The sequence below is a fragment of the Danaus plexippus genome, chromosome 25 (genome assembly GCF_018135715.1).
Source record: "Danaus plexippus chromosome 25, MEX_DaPlex, whole genome shotgun sequence".
Taxonomy (NCBI): domain Eukaryota; kingdom Metazoa; phylum Arthropoda; class Insecta; order Lepidoptera; family Nymphalidae; genus Danaus; species Danaus plexippus.
Window position 1 is genome coordinate 379,155 of NC_083553.1, and position 16,940 is coordinate 396,094.

At 31.3% G+C, this 16,940-nt stretch overlaps 1 protein-coding gene and 1 long non-coding RNA gene across 3 annotated transcripts in view; one reads left to right on the forward strand and one right to left on the reverse strand.

The window, feature by feature from the left end:
• LOC116775096 (inactive dipeptidyl peptidase 10) overlaps nucleotides 1-16,940 on the forward strand; it is a 489,500-nt gene that overhangs the window by 352,975 nt on the left and 119,585 nt on the right. The gene's annotated exons all lie outside the window — the stretch shown is intronic.
• Nucleotides 3,447-4,631, reverse strand: LOC116775100 (uncharacterized). The gene is made up of 3 exons (XR_004353804.2): nucleotides 4,558-4,631; nucleotides 4,121-4,232; nucleotides 3,447-3,919 (listed from the first exon to the last, which is right to left on the reverse strand). It is a non-coding gene; the product is annotated as an uncharacterized LOC116775100 (long non-coding RNA).

Sequence of the window (16,940 nt, forward strand, 5' to 3'; positions counted from 1 at the left end):
CTTTAAATCAAATATAACTTTCATGGTGTGTTCCTTAGGGAACTGCAAGGGATTTAAATAAATTATAAACTAAAACTTAGTCTGATGACTTAGCCAGCTGGAGACTTTGAAAGTTTCATCAAAAGCTGTCTTTCTTATCAGGAATTGCTCTTTTTAAATAGCAGAATAATAGATTTCTTTATTATTTCTCAGCTAGAAATATACCTTTATATCTACAGAATATTTTTTTTGATACCTATTTTTTATATTTTAACTGAATATTGCTTTAATGCCATTTGGTCTGATAGTAAGAGGTAATGAAGCCGGAAGCGTTTCAGTTATAATCTTAGTAAATGCTTATTAACTCTATACTTAATATATATATAATATAGTCAGAAATATCGATTTGTCGGGATAGGTGGAAAGACTATACGGAATAAAGAGAGTACCCTAATTTTTATTCTGTTTGTTTCTATTCTTTTAGATAGTTCTGTATGATGGATCCCTTTTTATGCATTAACTTCAGGTGACATAATCACGCGATCCTGAATGAGATTAGTAAAGGTGGTAAAGCCTAGCTGTGGTCTAGTTACTACAGTTCCAACATAGACTGGCCAGACCGGGGAAGTACCATCTTCTCACAAAAGATCGGCGTGAAGTGGTCTTTTCTTTAATGACTAGGTTTCGTGTTATGAGTGAGAGAGCCGGTGCCCTTTCAATGTTCCTACCCCTTCCCAATTCCCACCTTTTCCTCTTTCTCATCCACAATCAAAGTCAGTGATGTACCAGCAACATCTCTTATATTGCAGATGTCCATGGGCGACGGTGACTACCTTCCATCGGGTAGGCTGTCTGCAAATTTGCAACCTTTAATATAAAAATAAATAAAATAAAATAAATTATCAAACTCAAACAGGACCAGACAAGATTCTAAAAATGTATTTGCTTACGAACCCCTAGCAGCCTCGTATATGAGAGAGTTTTCTTATTATATTAATAATTTAAAATGAATTGAAACAGTATATTAAATATTTCTTTGTTGTCATAAGATCATTTTATAGTTTTTGTGTATATAAGATGATGGAACTTAATTTTAATAAAATTAAACACAACTTTGTAAAACTTAAGACGCAGAGTGCAATCTAAACAAATCTGGATAAGCGCCAAACTGTTCTCAGCGGTAATGCTTAACAACAAAAACAGCGGAAAGGAGTCTGGATGCAGTTAAAAACACTTTAAGTTAATGTTGCTGAAAAATTTAAAGCAGTTGAGTTAATAGAGTAACTTAATGTAAGTACATAAAATATATGTATATATAAAATATGTTAATAAAATTTCAGTGTGTAGAGCAGTTAAAACACGAATTGGTTTTAAGAAGCTTTTTTTAACTTTGTAAAATAATTGTGTGCTTGTGACGTGGAGATACAAAATATTATCAGCTCATCTTAAGTCTTATAATTCATTAGTTGCTTATAAATATTATAACCGTATTCCCACAAAAAAATGTTGAATGATTATTAAACTTAGTAAAATATCTTAACATTTTTCTGTGATTAACAAACTATGGAATAATGGATTTAATATCATAATAACAAATGAAACTATGTGTATAATTATTTTTTAAATAGTTAAGACATTTTAAGCTTATAAATAAAGTACACCCTTTTTTTTTTCGGGGAGAAATACGCTTACAGAATACTCACTGCCCTGGCTCGACAATGAGTTTTGTGTGGGGGTCGCCCAGCGCCTGATGGTATTGGCACTGGGAATACCCACTAAAACTCCCCGGCTTCCCTTCCTGCTCGTATTTAGGGTGATTTGGGACCTGCTGTAGCAATTCACCAATTCACCCCCGGGCCGCCCGGCTACTGTGCCGGACTACCGCGCCGATGGGGGACTACCCGGGAAAGCCGAGATAATCCCCAAACATGGTGACCAGGTGCAATGTCTGCGTCAGTGCCATTTGACACAGGCTGGTCGAACCTCCAGGTCGTCGAAGAAAGGCGTTTACGGGTTCACCCGTCTCCTCCGACCCGTACGTCTACGCCGGATGGAAGCGGCTAGAGCATCCTCCTCCCGCTCCCTCTCCGCGGCTTCCTTCGCCGACATTACTGCTTCGGCGAAGCAAGCGGCAGCCTCCCAAGCCTCATCGCTACCAATCATGGCCTCGACCAAACTTGGAAGCGAGAGGATCCTCCCGCCGAGCGCCGCAGTGAGTGCACGGCGCTCATTTTGCCACGCCGGACACACTACCATAGTGTGGTCGGCAGTGTCGTCGGGATACATAAAGTACACCCTACTGATACATTACAAATATAAAAGCAGTAATATATTGCTTTCAACACTTTTCGGTGGTTCAGGTTCAAATATTGCTCGCGTAGATGTATTTTTTACTTAACTTTATATTTTTATATTTTTGTTTAAGTAAAACTAAATTTTGTTCCACGTCACTGTAGCTCCACTAAAGCATTTTGAATCTGCTGCGACCTTGTAGTGTTTATATGTAATGAAATATATCCAGATTCTGTACCAAAAGCAAATAGAACTTTGATGTTAATAAGAATGTCTAAAAACAAGTTGGAGAAACAGTAAAGAATTGTGCTTACCAAAAACCGTAACTAAGATGTCTTTATGACTGTATCTGGTGACGTAGAGCAAAAATTTTCTTTAAATTCACTGAAACGATGTCATTTAGTAAAAGGATTGTTTAAAATATGAGCAACAATGAGATTATTTTTTCAAAAAAAAACGTTCCTGTTTACATTTGGATCACCTTGTTATTTTATTGAACACGTCTTGTAAATCGCGACCAAGAAAGTTGAATATTCTTGTTCCAGGCTATAAGTGACATGTCAATAAACAATTTAATTAAAATATGAATATACGACACAATCCCTTATTAAATTTGTACGTCTTTTTTATACCATTTTATATCCGTAAGTTTATGTTAAGTTTAAGTTTTCTTCATTTGGATGAAAAAATCCATTAAAATAAATCTCTTAGAATAACACAAAAAAAGAACTGGCTACCGAAAACAAAGCTTTCATACATCTGTGGGATAGAATCACGAAACAAAATAAAAGTATTCTACGAAAACATAAAACACAACTTTCCTTTTTGCTAAGCCGAGTTGTTTTGTTAAACGAGAATAATTTTACATCTACTTTAAAAATCAAATTTAATATTTAATTTGTTAATACTTTGCAAAATATCGATGTTATAGCCATTGAAATTAGCTACAATTAAAACATTTGTATGACAAACGGCAATAATTGTTCAAATTTCTTATTCTACGCTATTGTTGTTGTTGTTGTAGCTCTACACTTTTGAGGCTTTATTACTTCATAGAACATGAAGGTTACTATTATAATTTTAAAAAGGCTATAATTATAATTTTACTCAAAAAATCATTATATCTTCTCTAAATTTTTTTATATCGTAGAACTATGAAACAAATAAAAGCCAGATTTAATAGTTATAAATTTAATAAATGTTTAAAAAGAAATTCATAAACTTGGTCTTAGTAAGAACAATTCAGGTAAGGCCTTTAAATAAACTAAATTTAAAACGATTACGGAAATTGACAATGAGTATGAATAAACAAATAAAAAAAAATAAACCTTGCTGTAATTATTTTGATTGTAAAAAGTAATTTAAATTATTTATACATCAATACGATTTGTCATACAATATTTCTGATTGTATCCTAGTAAACATAGATAATTACAGAAGCACATTTGTCGAAAACATGCATTTTCTTTTTAATTTTATATCTTTTTCATAACTTTATTAAACCATTGACATCTAAGCACCAATTACCCTAATTATAAGTATTGCGTATAAACTATAAAAAGGTAATATGCAAAAGGCAAAATCATAACACAGCAAACAACTTCAACAACTGCCTCTATGCTTAAGTCTTGCCCCGGCACACCTCATTCTGAAAACATTAATAATTAAAAAAAATTAATACAAAGTAAAAAAACAGAATTATAAAAATAAATGAATAATAAAATATGAATAAACTAGTTTTCTATGGATTGATGCATTCATATATAGGGATTTAAGAATGCATAATTGTACGAGGGAAATTGATATCTTTTTTTCTAATCAGATCTAAGATGTCATTCAGATGACTCACTGGCATGGGTTGTTATAGGTTCTACAATTAGTAGCACAAACTGGAGCGTACCCCGGAGGACAAATACATACACTGTTGGCCATCGAGAACATCAAAAAGACACTCAATATAACTGTAACAGATAACATTTTATATCAAAGCAACTGATGAATGAATTCAGATTATTGAAACAATAAAAATATTTAAAACAACTTTACTTTAATGTTGTATATTTAAAACGACCAAGCAGCGGTTGTAGAATATATAATAATTCTTTATCACTTTCTAGGTCCATTTTATTTTTGTTAACACAAAATAACAAAAAGCTTATTTCAGGCGGATGACGACACGATCAATTTAAATTTTAAATAATACCAAAGCTTTACGTAATTAGAAAGTGAGATGGGTCGTTCTTTAACACTCAGTAATAAGCAGCGTGTAAATAATAATATACTTACTATATAACACTCTCATCTTTACAAGATTATCACACGATAGCACAAATGTTTGTGATCAATATGGTTTATGTTGTGGCTTTTAAAGGCATTATAGTAGGTAGAATAAAATAAACTAGCCTATAACCGTAACTTTTCTTTCATATTAAATTATTATTACATTATTAGAGTTTTTTTCTGTAATATTTGACTTTTGCAATCTTGGACAGTGTTGTATAATGACAAACAATCGTGATAGTCTGTTAATAGAATTATTATTAGGCTGCTAAAAGTGTTTATTTATGATTGTCTCGTTAGTTATAGACAAATAAACTGTTTGATTTGTGATGTTAAAAAAATACAAATACTAACAAAAACACAGTAACATTTTTTATTCAAATTGCCCACATAACTCAACGGAGTTATGAACAAGGAATATTATATCTATTTTTAAATGGAGGAAAAATTATTAATTATTAACCTTATTTAATAAAAAACAATATTCATTAACATTCCAACAGAGAAATGTATACAAGTTTCTGGTGTGCAACGGTTGTTACATAGACGACCTGTAGCTACTTCAGCTACAGGTGGCCTACAAGAAGTTAGTTTAAACTTGCACGACCGTAACTCGTTCCTTACTTTATCATTAATTAAAATGGATATAAAAATGTTAGGTAAAATAAGTAAGGAGCAGTGTTAGGTATGTAACACAAAAGTATTTTTTATCTTTTCATATTAATTTCAATTGAAGTCTATCCAAGAGATCGGTGTTACAAGTTCATATGCCGTAAGCCTTTTGAATGTGATAACGAAATGAAACGATTCAAAGAATATGTGAGACGTAGAGTGGTCGAGTGCAACCAGTACCTTATAGATTTGTTTGCATTAGCTGGTTACTATTTTTACTTAAATTTTAACAACAGTGTTTAAATATATGCTGCATATAAAGAGCATGTAATAATAGATTTAGATCTTGTTCTGTAACAAACAAAATTAAAAGATCTAAATGGAATCCCGTCACCTCGTCTGGCCGTGATCACGGTTGCTGCAAAGTAACCGAAACGTCGGGATTAGTTAGTTTTAAAATAATAAAATCCGCGTAGTAAATCCGAATAATGCTAGTTTCATTTATCCAAATGGAATATCGTTAACTGTACAAATTTGAAAATATAGCAGAATTTCCCTTAGTGGAACCTATCTTCAAAGCATTTTCTTCAATATTTTTGTTACTATTGTTTAGTGGGACTTGTATTTTAATTTAACTTACAAGCTTAGTTTATTCTAAGAAATTTATAAATTTCAAATATTTTCTTATTTATTTATTTAAGATGCTGGAAAGACTTGTTTGTGTATCCGTATCTGCAATGCGGTTAGGATCTCTTTCACCTTTACTTCCATTCTTCATATTCATGAAGAGTAGAGAATAGAGTAAATCTGCTCATTTGAACAAAAAATTCTGTACAAATTGTTAAGAAAATAAAAAGAAGTATGGCATTAAAATCGAATATGTTTTGGAGCCTGTAGACTAATTTTTTAAAGAAGAAAATATAAAAAAAAATTAAAATCTAGTTTAAGATTTTCCTTACGTAAGAATATAAACAATGTCATAAAGTAGATACGACAGACAGTATTACTTTGAGTACTCTGTGGTTCATAAGGAATGAGCATTAAGAATAGGTTAAGTAACATTGATATTTAGATTCCTATAAAATGGAGAACTTTAAGAGGTTCATACTAGAATACATACCCATACAATATTTTGAAAGAATATTGTATCAAAATCGTTATTCTATCGTTATTAAAACATAAATATTTATTTCCTGTTATGAAGGATATATCGAGACCATGAAACAAATCTCGATCTTACAGTTTCTAAATAATAAATCAATTAAAAAATTAAAAATAATTTGAACAATCTCTGATTAACTTATTGATTAATAACGGTCCGAATTGCGAATAGTGAAAGGATTTTGTAAGGAAAGATAACATTGTTGCCTCGGAAGAGAAATAAAATATTAAATGCTCGGCAAAGCCACAAATTTGGTAAATGAGCAAATTGACCGAAGTTAAGCCTTTTAAAACATTTATTTTGTGATACCTATGTTACAATCAACAATACATGAATATAAAAACGATAAATGTTATCAGGAAAACAAAATAGCCGTGGCTAGTGCATTATAAAAATATGAATAATGTATGAAAGATTATCTAAAACGTGCGTTGACATTAAATAAGAGAAAGAGGAAAAGAACTGTTCGTATATTGTAACATGAGCAGATATTACGCGATACGCTTACTGACACCGCTGTAAGGATATACTTTGAAAACCTATGTATTATTTTATTAAGTAACCATAAAATAAACTTGATCAAAAGCATAATGCTCTCTACAACGTTTTCCTGAACTCATTATAATTATATGATTTTATGTATTATTATATAGACTAGCGAGATTTCGCACTTTTGACCTCAAAGTCAATTTTATTTAATTGCTAATCAAATTTACAACATTAAAACCAATAATGCTCAACGTAACATATTATTTACTATCAAAACAATGAATAATAATTTATTGAGATAACTGGAAATTAATATTAATATTTAATTAATAACTAACTGTTTTTAACTTTAGCAAGTACAAATTTCAAAATATTTTAAGAGCAATTTTTTATATAACAATCGTAAAAAGAGTCCCAACTTACTTCTTTATACTAATCAAATGTTAGAGACATCATCACTGTCAATTTTCTAGGCTGATTCACTAATTGCCTAAAAATATTGTACGACAGAGACAAATTATTTAAAAATAAATATTTGTGTTTGTGTTTACAAATTAATCCTTTAAAAGATATATCATAATGTCTTACAAGATTATCCCTCTAGTTGCCACTGCTCTGCCCGCTAACTTTTTGAAAACATTTTCAAAAAATAATCACCCACTTTTCATATTGCAATCATTACTTAATTTATGTTACATGGAGACTGCTTGGTTCATTGTTATATACTGTTTTGTCAAAGAGATCTCGTTGTTGCACATTTTATTTAGCATTTAAGCTGTCATTAAGACATCGTATGCGCCAATATTTATTTTTGATAAAAACAGTTCATTTAATTTCTTCAATAAATTAATTGTAAATGAGGTACCTTAGCTTGCGATCTCCTTAATAATATGTTAATAAATGTTCTCTGGAAACCTACAAGCCTTAAGTATATTTACTACATTAAAATTACTTAATTGTTTAAATGAAACTAGTGTTATTCGGATTTACTACGCGGATTTTATTATTTAAAAACTACATAATCCCGACGTTTCGGTTACTTTGCAGCAACCGTGATCACGGGCAGACGAGGTGTGAATGTCTGTCAGTTGGTCCTTGTTATTTATCATCTACCGCCATCGATTTCTTAATTTTCTGGCGTACCGCTCTGGATGCCGGCAGAATGCGCTCACGGTGTCTTGAGGTCCTGCGGTGTGGTTTCGGACATGGGATTTTATATTTTTAAGAACGGGGTCCCAGGTGTTTGATAGATTCCAGCCATCTCTCTATTGAAATTGCGATGTTTTTTAATTTCAATAGCCTCGCGAATTAATCTCGGTATATACTTGTCTTCCCGAGCGAGGATTTGAGGTTTATCAAAACGAATGTAGTGGCCTGGTTTGTCCATTGTGTGTTCACACACTGCTGACTTCGACGCGCGCCTGTTTTTGATGTCTGAGATGTGTTCTTTAACCCTTGTACCGATGCTCCTCTTCGTCTGTCCAATGTATGACAAGCCACAGTCACAGTCGAGTTTGTATACACCCGCTTGTTGTAAAGGAATGTTACTCTTGATTGGTCTTAAGAATTGGCTCACTTTCTTATGTGGTTTGTAAATAGTTTTAATGGAAACCTTCTTCAAAATGTTGCCTATTCTGTCAGTAACTCCCTTCACATATGGTAGTATCGCAGGTTGTCGTTCAACTGTGGGTGGCTTCAGGTGGTTCTTGCGATGCTGGCGAGGCACGGGCAGGTTGTTGATGGTGAGAGCATGTTTTACATGCTGCAGCTCGGCCTCTAGGTGGTCAGCATCACAAAGGTGTTGGGCTCTCTGTAACAAAGATTTGCCAACGGTAGCTAACTGTATAGGGTGGTGGTGTGAGTTACCATTGAGGTACCTGTCCGTGTGTGTGGGTTTCCTATAAACAGTATGTCCCAAAGTATTGTCAGGATTCCTAACGACAAGTATATCAAGGAAAGCTAAAGAATTATTTGCCTCCAATTCTATAGTAAACTGAATCTTACTATTGATAGAATTAAGATGGTTCAGAAAAGCAGATGTTTTATTTTAACCTCCAGGACACCACCACACACCTTTAAATAATAAGTTATTTAATTCTCAATCATAAACAAATACCAATACACTCGTGAGTGTATATTTAACATGTTTAACGCTGTTGTTGTTTGTAAAAGAATTAAAAGGTAAAAGATTTGGAAAAAAAATCAGAATCAAGAAAAATAATATTAAATATGTACCTTGATGCATGTTAATATAAGGAAAATAGGATGATTTATTCGAAGAACATATAAAAACAACCTGTTTACATTTAATTACGATTAACTAATATTAAATAATTATTTTGTGATTGTTTTTGCTAACTAAAGCATATATCCCTATATAGTGATCACAGATTTCACTCTTCTGAAATGGATATTACATATCAGGTGTTATTGAAATATATAGTGTGAAAAACATTAATATAAACGTAAGTTGAATGGCAATTGTGACTTATTAAGTTGTCTTCATTTTGAATTTTAAAATAAGAGTTATTGAAGTCTACCAAAAAACTCTGCTGGAATGAGAAAAGTAACAAGTTACACACATTTTTTATGGGACCGTAATGTAGAAAGTCCCTCTGGGACATACCGTCTGACATAGAATAGTAACTCTCTAAAGAAATGCGTTTGAGGCTTCTTAACATTTCTGAATAGTTTCAAAGTATAAAATAGAAAGAAAACCGACTGGTTTGTCGCTTTACACAACATGAAGTCAAAACATACCCACACTTTTCATAAGCAAAACCTGTTCGTGTCCTTAGGGGATTGGTGTTGACCAATCATAAATTAAGTTCAAATAATAATTATAGTACGTGCATATTTTATCATAATCTTTAAATTTTGTCCGTTGCTCTGAATCAAAATCTTCACATAGTATCATTACGGCCACCGCTGTCTAACCGCCTAGGATATACCTACATCATGTGGAGTGCTTCTGTACACCAGCCAGTGACCACACAATACGGTCTCACAAGACGAAGCCTCCGTCAGAGTTCAATGTTCCAGTAAAATTCAGTCGCATACCCGAGTTTCCATCGCAACTTAAACTTTATTATAAACTTCGACTGGTACATAAACGGAGGCATTCTTCTTTATCAGTCGTGTGCGTAATTAGTAGAATACATGTTTTTTCCTTTTCTTTTTCATTTTATTCCAAATTAAACTTCACACTGAGTTTCTTGCTACGTTTTGTCACCTCTCATTCATATTGAATTTAAATTAGCTTTAACTTTAATAAACTCATCACACTGTGTACCTGAACTTGTATACGTTACCACAAGTTCATAACCAAAAAATTAACGATTAATGAAAAAATAGAGATAAAGAAAATCTTTTCAAATTAAAAATAAACTTAATGCATGTCTGAATTAATCATTATGTTATCTCACAGGACACTATGTCTATCAAAAATAACATGTTATGACATGTCAGAATATATAATATGTACGACAACTAGCCGACATTTTTTCCGTGTGGTAATCACCGAAACACATAACTATTGCAGCACAGCAGGAATCCATATGTGTTGATCTTATCAATTTCAATTGATGTAATCTCTTTTGCTTGTTCCCATCAGATTTGATTTTAGATTCAGGTAACCCATCATGATAAATTTGATCTGCGGTGAACATACCCATTGTAAGGTAGATATAAAGCGTCCATTAAGTAAACTCCACGCGGGGGGAGAAGTTCCCTACGGAGCTTATGGCTATCGAAGTTTTTCAAGCCTTGCCAGACCTGCGGACACGTTAGTCTAGAGTCTAAAATCTGGCTTAAACTTTACTACGCTCATCTTTCAACATTAATTATTTTTGTATGTCGGAGATGTCATTCATATCACATCTTCCACATGGAAATACACACACAAATGGAATAAAAGTAATAATTTGGTCTTACAACTTTATCACATTTTTATTGATATGTTTTTTAATAAGAAAAAAATCTATTCAAAGAAACAGTTATGAAAATTCCTCAGAAATCTGCGTTTAAAATGTTTTAGAGACAAGAATTAGATTACTATTAAAAAATATTTTCGCGTTGATATACCTTCGTTATCTAAATAGTAAATAGTAAATAATAAAGTAACCGGTATAAGAAAGAATAACTATAAAATTATTATTATATATAAGAAATTTATTTCTTATCATACTCATTACGTTTTATGTCTATCCAAGCGATTGGTGTTACAAGTTCATTTATCGTAAGCCTTTTGAATGTGATAACGAAATGAAACGTTTCAAAGAATATGTCACACGGAGAGCGACCCGCTCATGAATTTGAATTAAAAACTTTGTACAATCACATGCGAAAGGTTCTTTGGGAGAGTTTAAATTTTTTCTCCTTAGGTTTTTCAGAAAATTTCATTAAAAAATCATATAATTAAATACATACGTTAAATAAAAAAAAACTACCAAGTAAAAATTTTGCACTTGTCAGTACCCAAATATTATTAATTATAAAAATCATATCAAAATACGTTCCAGTGCATTGCAGTGATGAAATGCCTAAAAAACTATATTTTCGAGTTTTTGTTGAAAAAGTTATCGTTCAAAATTTATATTTATATTTAGTGATGAATGTGTATGTTTGTATTGTATTACGATTTCATGCGCTCGGATATTAATAATATATTCTTAACCAAAAAAAAATCATAAAACGGTAAATAAATTGCTGGCAAACTATTAGTTGCGATACATGACATCATATAATATTAATTTTCATGTCGTTTTTCCTAGAGAACTAAACGGAATTTTGTAAAATTTTCATAAAAACTCGTTTTTTTTTTGCGTAAAAGAGGCTACAATCTACCAAAGGCCTGAATGACCACAAACTTTCCCATTCATTATATAATATAAGTAGAATTAGTAATTTCAAACTCTCTCCCACACTTCCTACATTGAACTTTTTAAAATAACCATAAATATATTTTTCACTAAGCAGTCTCTAAAGATTCATTTCTGTTTTTCGTATCCGCAATGCGGGTAGAAGTTTATTTACGAATTTTAATGTAATTTTTCTTAATATTGGATATTAACGTCGTACAAAAGAAATAGCAAAAATTAATTTAAAATTTTAAGTCATAAAACACGTTAAAGGACAAATTATTTATATATTTTTTTATATATTTTTACTCCTCGCGTTGTGATATCTTTCGGGAAAGCCTCCAATCTAATTAAAAGTATTAATGAAGACAATGATGGTACACCTGATTATTCTTCCTCGTTTAGTGTTCTCTGGTGATCAGGATTCCAGACCGATAACAATATTTATATTAACTGTAAACCGATTAGAATTTTTTCAGGTTTTGGTACTTAAATAAGTTTTCTTCTCTTAAGAAGTTCATGAGAACTAGCAAAATATAGTGTTATTACAGGTTTCTTAAAATAATAGCTCACAAAAAAAAATCTTAACTAGCAACATGACTTTATAGCTACTAAATAATAAATATGTTGCAACAATGACCACAATAATCGGAATAAGCTGAAGAAAGGGCGTGTGTATGGCTTTCAGGGATTTTGTTAACAAGTTAAGTTCCCTGCCTTATTTCTAATTTGAGAAGTTGAGAAGTTCAACTTATATTTTTCGAATTTACAACTAATATTTCTCGTCTGCCCGTGATCAAGGCGGCTGAAAGTAGCCGAAACATCGGGAGTATGCAGTTAAAATAATTATAAGTGAGTAAATCCAGAAAATTTAGTTTTATTTCTATGAATACTCGCGAAAATCTTAGATCTTATTTGATAAATACACTTTTTTTGCGCTGAAATTTTAATTAATTTTAGATTTACATATTTATTTACATCTAACGATAATCTATTAAATCTTATGTTTCCGGTCTCTAGAGTTATGATTTATATCCACGCTTGTTATTTCCTGCTTGTTTACATCCGTCCAAATTACCTTAGGGAATGTTAGAATTTACGGAATATGAATGATAGCTATTAGAAATATTAGAACTTCTAAAGTGTACATCAGTACTTCTCAAGATTTATACATATAATATGCATTTAAATAATGAACAGCCTTGGTTTTAGTAAAATATTTTAAGAAAATATATATAGATCTAGATGAAGACCTAAATACCCATTTGTCATTTCGGCCTCACGGCCGTCTAGATGAAATTTTCTATCAGTTCTTGCGTGGTTGGCGAAGCAAGGGTAGGTTGTTGGAGGTAAGAGCATACTTTACATGTTGAAAGTCTGCGTTGACATCTCTAAAACAAAGATTTTTCCAACATTACTTAACTGTCTAGGGTGGGAGTGACATTTCCTTTTAAGTTACTTATCTGTAATAAACAATTTAATAGTATGTCCGAGAATATTGTTACAATTCCTATTGACAATTAATTATTTTCCTCAATCTTATGGTAAATTTTATATAAGTATAAATAAAACCAAGGAACCACACTACCAGACTTCAAGATGTGTCTTGCATGGACATTTTGCATTTTGCATGGACACAAAGAAGTTCGCGAGGAAATAAAGAAATCATTGGCGATACGTGGCAGATATCAAGACTAACTGACACTTCTATCTCGTCTGTCCGTGATAACGGTCGCTGTAAAGTAATCGAAACATGGGGTACAATGTAGTAATAAATCGTGTAGTAAATCCGGAAACCTTTGTTATATTTAAATGTGTAAATCGTGAAAATCCTACATATCATGAGTATCAGACATTGGGTTTGATTGTTACAGTGCCGATTAAATATCTGACAAGGGAAGAAAAGAAATTGAATCACCGTATTTATGCGCAAAACGTAATATACTTAACTTCACAATGTTCGCATAAGTCTTTTTTTTTACTGAAGCCTATTTTATACACACACACACACCCGCACGTACGCACGCATAAACAACATTTGTTTATTATAACTATAACGAAATGTATTTGAAACTAAATCTCATTATGAAATGTATTTCAGTTTAACTTTAAATTAAAAACTTATGCATGATTTCAAGGGCTGAAAAGAAACCAGAAAGTAGAAAACAAAATTACAAGAAACAAGATAATAAAAATAATAATAATTCATAGAAGAAAATTGATGCGTCGATATTATGCGAAGAAAATGAGTCAAAGCACTGTTCATGCTTCATATATAGTAACGTGAAGTAAGAAATGATTCCCCTAATACAGTGACACCGCAATGCGGGTTATTAGATTATTTGAATACGCACTTTCTCTTTCAATACTTTATAATAAGGAGGTTCAACTTTTTTTTATTCTCTTTAAACGAAAGAAGAACTGAACTACCTTTCACCTACATTACATATCTTGCCTCTAAACCCATTTTATGTCTTAATGCTTTGAACTTGATATAATCAATCAACAGTTCCAAGGAGTCTTTCTTTAATTAAACTTATGTTATAATATAACTTAGTTAACCTTATCAGACGTGTTCAACTTTTGGAAAAGCAATTTAAGTTTTCCGTTATATAATAATAAATATCCTTTATTTATTACCACCTATAAAAAAAAACTGAAATTTGAAAAATTTCTTAATACGACACTCAAAAGATGTTATAAATGGAAGAGAATAAATCTCAATTTAAGATCAGAGTTGATGCAAACTAATATAACTTTGTTCAACTCTGTATTCTTTTAAATTCTTTGTGTTATTTTAATTTCTGTAATATAAAAAACTCTAGTGAGTAGTGAGTCGTTATAACGGACCTAGCGTTATGTTTAGTTTCTTTTTCACAATATAAGTAATATGCTTGAGTAATAACAATTATAAAACAAGTTCTGAATGTTTCAACTTTTCATACGCAATAAGGATACGTCCGTAGACAACTCCTACCATTATTGGGGAAGTCATTCACAAGTTTAGGAACGCTATTTTTCTCAATCTTGTATGGATTGCATCTCCAGATCCCAATAGTAATGTCAGGCTAATTTAAGTATTTAAGTTCACTTATTATAACAAACATGTTATCTAATAGTTTTGTCTGAAACTTTTCCTGGATGTCCGTTTTGCTAATGAACAGTCGCCCTTTCGTAGCATAAAAGTTATTTGTGATTATTTGCATGAAAAGACTTGGTGTCTGTAAGTTGTTTGGACTTTATTTTCATCCACCTTTGTTTCCACGAGTAAGGACGTTAGAGTCGTGGCTTATAGAGTGACGTCCTTCCTATAAAAAGTCAGTACTATAAGAAGATACACGGAATTTAAATGAAACTAGTGTTATTCGGATTTACTACGCGGATTTTATTTTTTAAAAACTACATAATCCCGACGTTTCGGTTACTTTGCAGCAACCGTGATCACGGGCAGACGAGGTGTCACCTCGTCTGCGCGAAAATCTTAGATCTCATTATACACGGAATTGTTCGCCAGGAAACCTGAAAGCCTTATTGTAGATGATTATATCCTATTTCCATAATTTTGGCTCTGGTTATTGCTCGGCAAAGCTCGGCGTTATTGTTTGCTTAGCACCATCCGGAGGGTGCGTGGAGGATGCGAAAACCAATGTGCGAAAACCAATACGTTGGAGGAGGTCCGGAAGGAGACAACCACCCCTCCTAAAGTAACACAGATACACAAAAAAATATATTAAATATAAAATTATTTTTATCTGTGGTTTATAATTATTAATATTCAGTAAACTATTTCAGAGACACTATTTCGGTAGACGGCTATAATTATATATTTCATTTAACATTATCCGACAACACCAACTCAGAGAAATTTAACTTTTCCTTTCTTAAAATAACTATTTTTTAATTATTAACTAATTAATAATAATCAACTTATAAAGTTAATGTTAACGCACTTCTAATTTAATAGTCATTTATATAAACGTGTCACTAAAGACCCTATTTTAAAAATCAATAAGTTATTTTTAATCACGTCTGTCTTTTGTTCCTTGAGTGAATTGTTAAAAGTTTGACTAATTTTACATAATTTCAGATATATTTTTTACTTAATATATTAAAACATTGGTCAGTTATTAACTATATACTAAAAAACTCAATGAAATTTAATGAAATTTTTTGCGAATCTGAAACTTCAATTACTAAGCGAAATGACAGGATTCATTTATTAGTGAAAATAGTTGTAAATACAATAAATAATATACAATATAACAGAAATAACAATTTTCGTCGTATTTAAATGTTTTATGTTACGTCTTAAAAAATATTATGAGGCGTTAGGATGCAATCCGTTAGAAAACAACAATGTCAGTGGAATTATTTAATGCGATGTACTGTTACAAAGAAAAAGGACACTTGAATACTCTATTTTGATATAAATATTAACTACGGAGCTGGTTTACATATGTTTAGTGGTTACGACATCATGTGAAAATTAATAGTTATTGGATAATTTATTTATATTTGATGTTTTATTTTCAGGTAAGTTAACAGCAACGTTCGTGTGAATCTCTGTAAGTGAAATATTAGAAGGAAAATGATAATAAAAATTTATTACAATTTATTTAAATATAAATTATATAACCTCCAGCAGAAACTCAACATCATGAAGAATTAAGAATGATACGCATGATATATAATTGTTATACTACAAATAGATTGTATTTGATTTTAATTTCGTATATTTATGAGAAATTATGACTTTATCTTAATTCCACAAGTCATATTTAATTCTTATAAATATTTTTCTAAACAAATGAAAGGATGTTGTGTTGTTCATCAAGATATTCTTAATTTAATAAAATTATTTTCTGTTTGTACTTGATTGATTGATTGTACTTGAGTTTACAAAATATTTACAAAGTTTATATTACAATTTTGACAGACACGGCTCATAAAGAAAATATATAAATATCGTAGTATTTTCTCAAAGTTATTTTGTTAGAAAGTGTTTTTCTCAGGGATCAAACCTTGGGTTTGTTTTGAATATCATATACCTACATTGAATACACCTCAGGCGCCACATTTACATAAAATAATGTTTAGGGAGCTATGTGGGAGTTACGTTTTCGGAGTAAAAAAACTCTAAAAAGCTACGAGAACTTATATTACATATTAATAAACTCGTTTCAAGCAGAGTTTACATAAGCCGGCGTGACAGATATATTACAAATTTTAAATAGATCATCATCTTATTTGTCAATCATCATTCTTTA